At 34.8% G+C, this 14,539-nt stretch overlaps 1 protein-coding gene across 6 annotated transcripts in view; it reads right to left on the reverse strand.

The window, feature by feature from the left end:
* AGMO (alkylglycerol monooxygenase) overlaps positions 1–14,539 on the reverse strand; it is a 339,413-nt gene that overhangs the window by 97,893 nt on the left and 226,981 nt on the right. For 3 of the 6 annotated variants that reach the window (XR_011437830.1, XR_011437829.1, XR_011437831.1), the window contains exon 13: positions 3,532–3,639. The exons of the other annotated variants lie outside the window; for them this stretch is intronic. The gene's annotated coding sequence lies outside the window, so the exon portion shown is untranslated. The remainder of the gene's footprint in view (positions 1–3,531; positions 3,640–14,539) is intronic. 6 annotated transcript variants of the gene reach the window in all.

Raw genomic sequence — 14,539 nt, forward strand, 5'->3', positions numbered from 1 at the left:
CAATACAAGTGGCAAGTTAAGAATTCATCTTTATAGATGACTATATAAGCAAAAGCATTGGAATGATAAAGCCTGAAATCGGGGTTAACTTATCCACCAGGTATAATAGCCATAGTGCTAAGGGCCCACTTTAATTTCAGGGGTCCATAGAAATGTTTTAACTTCAATTTCTCTTAAAACCAGAAAAAAAATGGACTTAATAACATTTAATATATAACAGTGAGTTCACCCTGGGTTATATTCATCTTTCTACCAACACAGTTGTCAAATACATTTTTTTAAGACTTTCGTGATGGAGAAAAAGGCTCAAGAAGGCAAATTGCCTAGGACCCATGAAAGTCAGAATGTAGTCGTTCCTGAATCCACAGTAGAAGTTACTCCTGGAGTTGAAAGGAAGAAAATGACTTTAAAGAAGAGTCTATGGAGAGAGCTTACCAAAGAATATTAAGCAGATGTGGCATAATGAGATTTGATAAACCTCTTTTGGGCACATATATATTTGCTATGTTTTCTCTATCGTTTTATTTTTTTAAATAATTCACAATTAAAGTGTTAATAATTGATCCTTTTGATTGAATGAATTAGTTGTTACTTATCAATAGATTTTCTTAAGGGTAAAACTTTAGAATTTCTCTTTAAGATAAGCTGTTAGTTTGGTGGTCATAAATATTTTTCATCTCTGAAATGAACAAACTTTTCTTGGAAAGAAATGTTTCATCTCAAGAGAAATGTGATTTTAATTTACAGAATTTTCCTTCTAACCAAAAAATTAGACACTGGACTGTTTTTGAAAATCATGTTGGTTATGGATTTTTTATAGGGTATTAATGTTCCCTAATAAAATTGGTATGGTGACAAAAGATGTGGGCTATTTTGGCCAGATTTCCTTATTTCAAAATGTATTATTTTGTTCCAACTCCAAAACTCAATAAAAACAAACTTAGGAATTTAAGAGATGAGAAATGTAACAATTATTTAAAAATTAAAATCTCTGGAACTGAGAGCAAAAAACATGTAGTTTGAGCTGACTGGTATAGGACTTTCAGTTCAGTGGTGGTTACAGAGCAAACATTTATTTTCCACTATGTTGGCTGTTTTCAGTTAGGAAGCCTATTTTCACTAGACTGCAAGCTTCATGAAGAGAAGCCTTTTGTTTTGTTTTGTTTTGTTCACTGCTGTGCCTCCAGCATCTGGAGCAGTACCTGCCATGTCCTATGATTTCAATTACTATGTGCCAAATGAACCAGTCAGCTACAGCTGAGCTTCATAAGGAAGGCAGGTTTCAGACCACAAAAGTGTTATTGATAGTAATTGATAGTAATTTATGCAGATATCATTGCTTAACTACTCTTATGAAAAACAAAAACAGGAGAATTTTCTACATATTTCTAATCAGTACCAAACCCCTGCAAACTTGGTTGTGTTAGATGAGAAAATTTGAAAGACCTCAAACGATAGAAGTTATCTGGGATAGTCAATGAAGAAACAGGAAGAGCAATCCACACAAGAAGAATAGAGTAAATACATTCTTAGAGCTACTCCCCAAAATACAGATGGTTATGAAAAAACTGCAGCCCAGAGATGATATAAAATGGCAACACAGATGCAAAGAGAGATGAATCTGAATAACAACTTATAGTAATAATTTTACATACTATACTGAAAAAAACAAGGAGTTTTCATAATTATACATTCAAGTTAGGAAATGAGTATCCATGACCTAAAGTTTATTCTATATCGCAGTTGGTGTTTTCTGTCTGGCTTTTTTTTTTTTTTTTACATTTAAAATACGTTAGACAGAAATAAAGACCAATCTTTTGTCAACATAGTGAAAGATAACTAGCAAGCTGAATGATGTCTAAGTGTGTGTGTTTGGCAGGAAACAAGGAAGAGAATGGGAAAAAAAGGAGAAGGGGTGGTGAACATCTGGGGTGGTTTCTTTTCCGTGAAAAGAAAAAAGGTCATATCCCACCCAGTGAGAAGAAGTGACCCCCTAAAAAATGTAAGTGATCTTGCTTGACCTGCGACGTGAGCATGGGAATGACCTCGGCTGTTTAACTGCTGTGTGTGTTTCTTGTTAGAAAAAGTGAGAGAGTTGTGCTCTGCCATAAAAGAATGTGAGGGATATGAAGGTGCTGAAAAGCAGAAGAAAGAAGTGAAGCATGGGGAACTTGATGCAGGCTCCGGATAAAATGGAATATGAAGTTGGCCCTGCCTTTAAAAAAGGTAGAAAAGAATGATAAAAAGAAGTATGTGTATGTATACTTCTGTATAAACAAATAGATAACACACACACATGGCTTTTTTGTTGTTGTTTGTTTAATTGTGGGGATCAATTCTTTTTCTTCTACTTATCATTAAAATAATGATATTCACCTGGAAGAGAACAGGCCTGTGGGCACATCTCTAATAGCTCAAAATATCTAACACTTATTTTCCATGAACTCCTAGAGTCCAAAGTCCAAAACATAAAGTTATGTTAGTTCAACTTTTAGTCCTTTCATGGATAATAACACCAAGTCAACATGCTTATCCAATGCTTGATAGTATCCTCAGAATTTTTTTCTTCTATAAAATAAGTGGGTAAAGGTCAACGTAGCTGAAAAATCCCCACATTACAATGTAAACAAAAGGAAATTTAAATGTGTTGACTTACATAAACTCCTAACATTTGTTTCATCTTTTAAAGTCTCTTTCATGCCTTGCTCTTCTCCAGCTCTCTCTATTCTCTCAATCCCCTTGAGATCTTCTCCACAGAGCCCCATTATTGAAGAATGCACCCAGCACACAGCTGTGGAAGGGAAAAGCTGGACTGAGGCGCAAGGCCAAACCAGGACGGAAATTTTGGGTACAATCTCAAATCTATTGGTATAAGGAAAACGGAACAATTTTGAGCTCTTGGTTATGTTCTTGCTAAGTGATGATGACTTAGTGTTTGTCATTTCAGTTTTGTTACGGAAACAAAGGGGAGATTTTACAGTTGAAAGATTTGGATTTTTTCTGATAATTTTATGATAAAAATCTTGTTATTCAGTTATTGGTTATGAGTCAAGGGTTCTGTTTATCTATTTCAAAAGTCCCTGGCTGAACCTGGGTCATGATTTTTTAATAGTCCAATGAACCCAAAGAAACAGAAACTTTTGTTTTTTAGGATGCTATCTGCATGAACTGAGATGAAACTATTAATCAAGTTATTTAAACAGAACTCTCCCCTACCCCAAATATCTGTGTGAGCATGTGAGGCACTGTTACTTACACAAAGCACCAACATTTAATGAGAAAGTCAACTCTGGCCAGTGATTTAGTTAAACCCTGGAAAGCACATTGGATAATGATTTCCTCTTGCTTTCCATCCTCTGAGATTCCCTCCTGCAATCTTAAAGGAGAGTGAGCCAAATGACGTTCAGTAGTTAAAAATAAATTTACCACTAAAAACAGGGCAATATTTTGAAATGTACAAATTCTTACTAAACGTTGTTATCTAGTGACATGTGGTTACATCTATCTTAAAGTACTTATTCATCATCTCACCATAGATGTTCTGCCACGTGTCTTTTTCCCTTTCTTTCCTTTTATTCTTCTGCTGCTCTCCACGAGAGGGCAGGCAGGGGCAAGGAGAAGGCAATTCTGTTAGGAAATCTGGTTAAAAAAAAAGTTTGATAGGACAGGAAGTAAATAATATTGTCTAAAACAAGATTTAAAGATTATCTGCATATTTGGTATATTTTTCCATATCCCCATCTCTCCTTGATATGAAGAAATGAGGATTGGCACCTATTGTGAGCAATTTGAGTAAAGTATTTTCTGTGTGTTTGGGTTCATTGGTGAAACATAAATGATCAAAGTTCAACATGTTGCATCAATTTCTTTTCACCTGGCAAGAGGGGTCACTGTGCCACTTTTTAAACCTTGTGATTTTGTCGTTATTTCTTTTGGCCCAGATGGTTATAGTAAATAATTCTTAATAATAATTCCCAATTTTACTCTGGAGAAAATTGCTTCAAAGTTACATTCCTACATACATGATTTGTATATATACGTGGTGTAGAATTTGGAAGAACAATCTGGAATTTCCTTTAGATATGCTACTAATTTACTAGGCTACCACAGTTAATACAACATCTCAATTTCTCTACCATGTTACTGTAAAATGGAGTCTGTAGCTCTACAGAATTCATATAGAAGATTCTATGAAGTATACTTGGTTTCCTCTACAAAAAGTTACCCAGAGTGCACAATGCAACATGGGTAAAATGGCATTATGGATACATGAGTGGGCTAGAAGAACAAGTCACTTTTTAATTATTGTTTTTACCTTAAAATTCTGGGTAATAAATTTTAAAGCAAATAAAATTAAATATCTTATTTTGCTGGAAATTCATAAGTTCTAAACTTTAAAATAGGAATGAAATAATTTTTGTGATAATCAAAAGGAAAAATTATAACTTTTGATAAAGAAAACTGTTAAAAATAATTTGAAGGCTACCTGAATGCATCCTGTATTATCCTGTTTTAATTAACCTACTTCCATTACTCAGTTTACCTTTCCTTTCACATCGCGTTGTACTCATCTTAAATAGAATAAAAACTTTGATATGCACTAACATTGACTTCATTAAAACACAAAGTTTTGACATTTTTGGGAAGAATTTTCTTATTCCATGTAAGAAATGGAAGGGTTTTGAATTTCAATGGCTGAAAGGAAGTCAGACTTTAGTTATATGAATCCAGGGTAACTTCATTCATGGATCAAAAAGACCTCTTGGGGCTTACAAAATCTTTTTTATTTTCAAGCTACAAGAAATAGTTTGGTAGAGAGCTAGATAATGGAAAACATATTCTTCTGCGATCAATCCACTTTGGGGTGCTTTCCAGCTGTGAGACAGTCTCTCAAACTTAAAAGTTCTCCAAAGTTCTCCTTGGCTTGGAGCCCAAATTTCCTTATAACGGAATATGACTATGTAAAAAAAGCAATACAAAATATAGCACTTTTTGTCACTTTGCTAAAAAGTTAAAATGATTTATGACACTGTTAAGGATTATGAATGCTTCAAATGGTTAGATTTTAGTGGTTAGAATTTGCACAATTACAATTTTCACCTACTATTTTAGATTGTATTAATTCTTGTAAGCTGAACAATATGTCACAAAACTAAGATTTCTCTTATATTATGCTAAGTGCGCCACATTGGAAAGGGCTAGTGGAGAAATATCATTTATACATCTGGTGTATAAAATATTAAAATAAGTTATAATCATCATAACAAAGATAATGAACTCTTTCTTTATATAAAATAGCTCACCATTTCCAAATGCATAAGTTACAGTCATGAGAAATCAGTCATTAAAGCATGTCAAATTTGGGGGAGTTTTGATATTAAAAAGCTGCATAAGTCTCTACATTTAAAGTTGTTCAAACATGAAACAATGGTGAAGTGACTCCAAAAGGAAAAATATAATAATCTTCAATTTGTAATTATACAATTCTTTTGTCACTAATAGACAAATCTACCAGGAATAGTGATGAGATTGATATGTATTACACTATCTTAATGTCTAGTCAAGTCACCTAATTCTAATAGTCTTGTGAAAGTTAAAGACATAATTTATATTACATCATGATGGATTGCTTTGGGACCCTAAAATGTGGGAATTCTTGTGTGACAGGACTTGTATTCAAGCCAAACCTATATTTGGAAGAAACTTTGAATTATCCATTTTATCACATGGAGAAAAGTTAAAACAGGCATACACCTTTACTTATAAGTATAATTCAAAATACTTAAAAGTGATAGTGGCAGTGGCTGAAGCAGAACTTTTTTCTTAGATGGACAGATCAATTTAAAATCTAAGAATATGATTCTTTTATTTACTTATTTTAAAACTAGTGTGGATGTTTTGGAATAAATCACCAACGCATATTAGGCGTTTTTTTCTTACACAGTCTATGGCAAGGAGGCGCTTTAATTACCTAATCATATAATTGCATCAAAGTGAGGAAAAATAAAAAAACGATTTCCCAAGGTAATTGCTTCTATGCAGATGGTTGCAATTACCACCTTCAAAATGACACCCAAGTCTACACCTCCAGGCCTAACCTATTTTCCTGAGTTTCAGACTTGCAGCTGAGATTCAGGTATTTCGCAGGTATCTCAGTATAAACACGCCAACAAATAAACTCAGTATCTCTCCCTTCAAATCTTTGCCTTTTCCCATGAGAGTGTGAGATCACTGATCCAGAAATTTCGGAGACTATGTAAAACTCCTCCCTCATTCATCCTTCTACTTCTGACCAATCCGTAAACAAGCCTGATAGAGTTTACCTCAAATCTCTCCAGTCAAACCCATTTGTTCCCAATGCCTAATGCTTAGGTCTAACTTAATTCTATCCCTACTTTCTAAATGCCTAGAATTTCCCAACAAGATTCTATGCCTCCAGGCTTGCTTGCCCTTTTTCTTACTGTTCCCTCCAGCTCTCCATCCACCACTCACAAGCTGCCAGAAAGATTTTCCAAAAGAGAGAATCTGATCATGTCACTTCTCTATTTAAAGAATTTCCGTTTTCCTCATAACTACAGAGCGAAGTAAATTCTGCTTATTTTGCATGTATGTCCCTTACTAATCATGTCCCCTCACTTCCCACATATGCATCCACCATTGCGAACCTTTCGTTGTTCCCCTACTAATGAAAATGTGCCATAATTTTGCACATATTTTTCTTCCTATTTAAAAATATGTCCTTGTCCCCCTCTTCTGCTTAATTTACTCTCATTCCTCTTTGTTAAGGCTTTGATCAAGTTTGCCTCATTTGAGAAGCCCTTTCTGAACTACCAGTCAAAAGTGGCTATCTCTTCTATGCTCCTGCCCAGCTATTTAATAACTACCTATATTTTAGAGTATTTCACTATGCACAGTAACTGTTTCCTCATTTGCGTGTATCAACTTGCTATAACTTCTTAAGGACAAAGTTTATGCCTTTAAATTTCTTTTCACTAGAGCTTTCTGAATTATAGGTCAAAATGCTAAATAAATGAAATCACATAAATACTTCTCACTAGGCAAAGTTCTTTGATATTCCTGTATCTGTTGATATTCGTAGTATTATATCACATACAATGAGAATATAACAATTAACATGATACACTTTATAGCTTATGGAGGATTTCACATAACTCAGAAGCAGGTAATGTTTCTGCATTTTCTGAATAAAGAAACAAAGTTTCACAATAGTTAAGTAATTTATACAAAGTCCTCAGTCAATGTATGGTAAAATTGATATTCAATCCAATTTAAGTTTAGTTTCAAAATCACCCAATTGTAGTTGGTCAAAAGGAGTGACTCGGCTTAAATTCACAACTTAAAAGTTTACTCTTTCTTAATATTAAGCAGCTTTATTACATATTCCATTGTCCCCGGTATTGGGCTGCAATCACTGGCTGAAACAGCCACATCAAGCAATAGTCCCTTCCAGCAGTTATTTATCAAATGCTCAGTATAAAAGAGACATGTTCTATTATAGAAAGACAAGCTCAGCTGAAAATCCTTTGGGGGAACATGTTAATTGCAACTACAGGCACACATTATAAAGAACCATCATTATCTTCCCTGAGCTGTTTTACAGACAGGCAAGATGAGTAGGGCCAACATTTTTTCCATAGGAGGACATCTCCAAATTTTTGAGTAGGTACCAGTAAAAGATGGTTAGCAGAGGGGAAATACTTTGTACTTTAACAGCTCTCTGTAACAGTGGAGATCTTCAACTACACCAAAAGAGCTATAAAATAAACTTTATGGGTGGGAGGGAACTAAGGCAACTTTGAAGTCCATCTCTCAAGCCATAATGAAATGTACCTTTTTCCATCTCCTCCGCCCAACATAAGATCTCATCTAGCCAGTGTAACTCAGGTGTTGTTTTATTGAATTTTATTTTAGAAGACATATTCAGAATGTTAGAGGAGGGTTCTTATTTATTTCTATGCTACATGTAATATAATAATATTATGTGTACATATATGTGTGTATAAGTATGTGTATGTGCATACCCTCTCTAAAATAGTCAGAATGTTAAAGAGAGAAGAACGTTAGTTATTATTACATTTATTCCTTATCATTTTAGAGATAACACAAATAAAACCAAGAAGGGCTAACTGACTTGCCTAAGGTTCTTCAATCAATGATTGTCATTCTATTTTATAAACATTGTTTCTATATTTAATAGACATCACTACCCATTGGAAAGTATACTGGCTTCAGGATCAGCAGAATTGAGGTCTAATTCTCCCAATCTCACTTTTGCAGGTTTCCAAATTAATACTATATACACTTGTATTCCTTCAGCATATAAATTTTACTATGAAAAATATCTATCCTATGCTGTCTGGAAGGAAACATTTGCTCATCACGGAGTGTCACAGGATCCTATCCCCAAGCTCCTCACATAGTCTGTGCCAGTCCTTGTAGGATTAGCAGCTGCTATGAGCAAACACATAGCAGCAAGGCTAAGTAACTTGGCACACTTTAAATAGATCGTTTGGTTTTAATTTAAAGAATAATTTGATTCAGCAATGTTATTTAAACAAATGTAAAACCTCTCACAAAAACTCACATGTAGTAAATGATCAAAGCTGTGGTTATTTAGGTTTTTATTTGCTAAAAATGTCAAGTTAATATTTTTAGCAAAAATTTCCATTCCGTTCTTAGCTATAACTTTGGAGGAAAGGGCCCAGCTAAAATTTCAGTTTCTATCCCTTTGCCAGAAATAAGCATATTTGGTAACCATTTGCAATACTTTGTCTTTTAGCTTCAAATCAGTCAGGATTTAAGCTAGGGCGCATCAGTCACTAATATTAAAACAAATTGGATCAGACAAAAATGCCCTTACTTTCCCTAGTACCATGTTATTTAACTATTATAATGTTTTAAATAATATTAAGTATGTAAAGCAACCTGAAATATGGGGACAGCACTATTGTTGTTTTCAGATTTTTAATATTTAACTACACTCTCTATAAAATGATGGGGAACTTCTATTTCTGATAAGGCAGAATGCATTATTTTCCTATTGCTGCTGTTATGAATTGTCATGAACCTAGTGGCTTAAAATACCACAAATTAATTATTTTACAGTGCTGGAGGTCAGAGGTCTGAAACGGGTCTTACCGTTCTAAAATCAAATATGTTGGCCGGGCTCCCTTCCTTTCCGGAGGCTCTGAGGGAGAATCCGTTTCCTTGCTTTTTCCAGCTTCGAGAGGCTGCCCACATTCTTTGGCTCAAGGCCCTCTTCCATCTTCAAAGCCAGTAACAACTAGTTGAGCGTTTCTCACATCACCTCACTCTGACTCTCCTGCCTCCTTCTTTCACTTATAAAAAGACTTTTGATTACTCTGGGCCCACCCAGACAATTCAGGATAACCTCCTCATCTCAGGGTCAAGTGATTAGCAACCTTCATTCCATCTGCAACTTTAACTTCTCCTTGCCATATAACAGAACATATTCACAGGTTCTGGGAATGAGAACATGGACATATTTCGGGGGCCATTGTTCTTCCTATGGTACAGGGTTAAACACCACTGCTACTAAAAACAAAAACAAAAATGCTAAATATTAAAAATATATATATCTGTCCATCTAGATAGATAGATAGATATTTTTTTAAAGCACTAAGGAGCTAATGAGAGAATTACAGAGCCAAAATTTCAAGGGAGAATGAGAACTTATAGAGTGTAAGAACTACTTTTGGGCTGAGGACATCTGGGCTCTAGCAGATATGGCAGTTTTTGACATCCTCACCTGGGTGAAGGGGAAAATAAATGAAAATCCAGGAACCATGCAAGGTGAATCTAATAGAAAACCCTTCCCACATTAAGCTGGAACCCCAAATGATGCCACCTACCTTTCTAACACCAGGTTACTAAAGAGAAAGTTGCCTAGGCCCTGAGCAAAGGTGGGAGAAAAATGTCCCCAAGAAGTTAGAATCACAGGGCAACCCTTGCTCAGATGTACAGCCAAGTGTATATCACTTAGGTGGACCAAATAACTTGTCTGGTAGAACCTCCACCTATCTGGCCAGGACAAACACAAATGCTTTCTGGAGGAAGTCCCCTTCATCTTAGGGCTTAATGAATCACTGGATATGATTTTTAAAGGCAGTGACAAACATATAATAAAATCCAATCAAGTTCACAAAGAAACCTCAATGCATCCTGAGTGAGAACAAACACAAATAGTGGAATGTTGAAACAGATTTGTTGAAATCATAAGACATATATTCTTAAATAACTCCTTTAACCGTATTTAAAGAAATAAACAATAAATCAGAAAATATTTGCAAGAAATAAGAACCTATAAAGTAATATATTTTAAGAAAACAGAGCTTCTGGTAATAAAACATACAATAATCAAAATTTGCAACTAAACGGATGGGTTTAACATCAAATTATAATGTCAGATTAGACACACATGAAGAAAGGATTTGTGAACTGTTAAGGAAATTTTATCCAAATGCATTACTGGGAGAAAAAAAATAGATGAAAAATTTTTTTAAAAAGGGAGAAAAAGAAATTAAGAGATGGGGAGAATAAAAGGCGGGTTTCCTTTTAAGAACTGACTGTTGAGATGAGAGTGGACCTCTCAAAAACAGTCATGGAAGTCATGGGACCATCAGCTATAACTGCAGTGTGCTGAGAGAAAATGCCTGCCAACCTAGAGATCTATACCCTGGGAGACAAGGGTGTCTTTCAAGGATGAAGTTGTGAAATAAAGACATTTTCAGACAAACCAAAAATTGAAGAATTCACTATTAGCCAATACTCACTGAAGGAAATTCTAAAGAATGAACTTCATCAGAAGAAAAGTGACATGAGATAGAAGGTCAGAGACGCAGAAAACAGAAAAAGAGATTATAAATAAGTGGAAATATCTGTATGAATATTCACAGTGTAACATAACTATGATCAAAGTCTTATGGGACTAAACATAAAAACAAGTTTTTAGTGGGCAGGAAAATACCTTCTATGATTTGCCTTCTTTCATAGCAATAAAGATATATTTCTCACTGTGGCCCTGTTACAATAGTTTTAATAAAAATAATTTCTCCCTCATTGACTTTTTATTAACTATATTCTAGATATAGTGCTAAACAATTTAGTTTCTACCCACAGTCCTGTGAGGTAACTACTATTAAACTCATTTACAATGAGGAAATAGACAGAAAGTTTACATAGTGTTCAAATATCCTAAATCTAGAAAGCATTTGGGCCTAGACTTCTCTTACTTTTGTCAGAAAAGTCTCAAAAAACCCATATCTTAACAGTTGGGCTTTCTAAAAACGATGGGTGATTTTTACTAGCAGATGTGCCTGTATTTTGGAGAGTGAAAAGACTTAAGGTTCTTGTAAATGCAAAATTTGTTGGAATAAAGCAACTGCTTCCTGAACTCAAACACAGAGAGAGATCACGAGAAACAGAATAACCTCATAGTAATATAATGATGTAATTTACAGATATTTATTTTGTTCTGTAATTTAGGAAAATAGGCCAGAAACTGCTAACTTTGTATGCTTAAAGTTTGTGAACTTTGATTTTATATACCTAACTCTAAAATTAAAAAAAGGAAAACAACTACATTGTACTTTAAATCAGATTTTATTATTCAAAAATTTAATGAGATTCTCCTTATATCTAGATTAATCTGAGGTTTTAAATTTTTTTCGGTTCATTGGAATATAATCTAATTAATCTTTTCTTGGTTTATTCTTAAAATTTTATTTATGACATATCAAAAAACAGTGTATACAAATTAATGAAGCATCGTGCAGAAGCTTGGGTAACGGCTCTGTAAAGATGTCTATGCCCTAATCCCTGAGACCTGTGAGTACATTGCTTTACATGGCAAAAGGAACTCTGTAGATACAGTTAATGTTATGAACCTTAAGATAGGAAGATCATCCTGAATTATGACACAAAATCTAATCACCTGAGCCCTTGAAAGCAACAAAATTTCTCTGGCTAGAGGTGAAAGAAAAGAAAAAGGTGTGGCAGAAGGGGAAGTCAGGGAGATTCCAAGCATGAGAAGGATTTGATATATCATTTCTAGCTCTGAGATGCACAGGTCCCCCTTCAGGAATTGGAGAGGGGGCCTCGTGGCCATAACTGCAGCCCCCAGCTGACAGCCAGCCAGGAAAGGGGAATGTCAGCCCTACAACCACAAGGCTCTGGATTTTGCCAACAACTTGAATAAGCTAGGAGTGAATTTTGCCTAGAGCCTCCTGATAAGAACCCAGTGGAGAGACACCTTGAATTTGCCCTCGTGAAACCTGGAGTAATCAGTAGAGGCAACCCAGATTTCTGACATACAGAGCTATGAAATATTAAAGCTGTGTTATTTTAAGTCATTAATTTTGTGGTAATTTGTTATGGCAGCAATAGAAAACTAATACATGCAGCAAAACTTCTAAAGTATAATTGAAGTAAAAATGAAGAGAAAAACAAAATATTTGTGGATATTTGCTGCATATTTGACTCTGAGCTATTTAGGAACCAACATAAATAGAAAAATACGACCTACTTACAAAATCAACAGACATTGATATACATAAGAGAGATATAAATGAATTTGTCAAGTTATATAACTATACGTATTACTGAGATCAGAGGAAAAGTCTCCTCGTAAAGAGGATCATAATGAACAATGTCCTCAACTGCATCCATGGAGTAAACAGAGTAAACAAAAACCATCACACAATTTTTCACAATTTTCTGAGTTGTAGGTCAACTTCATAATACATAAGCAGTTTAGTAAATGTCAGAAACATAAGATCTGTCTAATACCTGAAATTTCAATTATCTAGAGACAAAATTTCTAAATGATGTTCCAAGAAGCATTAATTTTGAGAAATATTATTAGGAGTAATATTGTTGAGTAGAACACCAGGCACCAGTTACCAATGCCAGGGTAGGACTTCAACTCCATGGAGGATGGCAAATATCATCACAACGTCAGCCACCAGGAACAGAGGTCCAAATACTTCTGCTCATCGCATCTTGGTATCAGAGTTGCCAAGGAAAACAACATAGTCAAGCACTGGATTGAACGAGGTTTTATTCACAAAGAGAAGAGACAGAGCAAGATCAGCTCCAATAGTGTGTCAGTTCCCCCCATGGCTGGTGGGTCCTCTTGGAAGCTGAAGCAGGGAAATTGGCTTAGGGCATCTCTCTTGTGCTGCAGTAGAAGGACCCTCCTCTTCCCCTGTGGAGTCTGAAATACTGAAAGCTGAGGGTCTACCTGAGGGACTTTCACAAACATGCTTAACCAGAACAAAGGAGTACTTATGGAGTACAAAACAGAGAAAGATACTCCCACTGGAGGTGCTAAGCCCTGCCTAGGTGGTGTGGGCTCTTTATCTCTTGATAAAGAAGTGTACCACATCCAAGATCCATTCTTATGTGACAGAATGGCATCTAAAGACTGCACATGAGACTGCCTTTCCCAACAAATATGTAAAAAAAAAAAAGTCTCATTAGCCAGATAACTAGGCAAAGGGGATCTCAATAGAGTAGACATTTTTCGCTGTAAGACATGTTGAAGGCTTTAACAGGCTAACGTGCATATTTACTCTTTAACTTTGTTAGCAATGTAATATTTAGCAAAAAATCCAAGAAAAAAGTGTCAAAGAGAATTTCTGTGTAACTGAACAAATCAGCCCACTTTACAGGTTTATTGACTACATGTCACAAATTATTTTATTATTTTAGGCAGTCTGTAGATAGCATAATTCACTGTCTGCCAATGGTGCTGCAATTTCATGGTAGTGAAACCAAACTGTCTTCATATAAAAAAAAATGTGTAACTTTTCGGTCTCTATAACTGGCAGGATGGACATAGGGAAAATGAAATGTATTAAGCATATTCACATGTTCATTGTTATTAAACTGTAAGTACTCTAAAAACTTGTAGACTTCCAGTTTACAACTCTGTTTTCCTCCTGATGTGTCAAGTGAATCTTTCTTGTGACCCTGACTCTCAAAATAGTAACTTTGATTTTCATTTTAGTGAATTCTGTGTCATTGTTTAACACAAATAGGAGAACTATTCCAGTACATTGGCGATTCATATTGACTTGAATCTTTGTCCTTTATTTTAAGATTATTTTAGATGGGAACTGTAGACATGTATTATATCTAACATACGTGAGGTACGAATTTATGACCCTGAAAAGTAGTCAATTCCATAATCCCAAGACACTGTAAAAACTTATTTAACTAACTGTAACCTGACCATGACAGATGTCTAGATGAAACTAGATGCTTATGTTTAGGGTTAGGACATACAAATAAATGTAGACTAGAATAAATCAGAGTAATACAGTTTTATTTATTAAATCAAGAGTGGGGATAAGCAAAGAAATTCAAACTCCACTCAAGTTATTTGGTACAATATCATCTTGTAATAAAAGAAATTTCCTAACCTATCAGTTGGTCTAAACTTTCTTACCATTTTAAACACCTGTTAAATCTCTTATGAACTTGATTGGAGTAAACA

Source organism: Equus caballus, chromosome 4 (genome assembly GCF_041296265.1).
Source record: "Equus caballus isolate H_3958 breed thoroughbred chromosome 4, TB-T2T, whole genome shotgun sequence".
In the NCBI taxonomy this organism is placed as follows: Eukaryota; Metazoa; Chordata; class Mammalia; order Perissodactyla; family Equidae; genus Equus; species Equus caballus.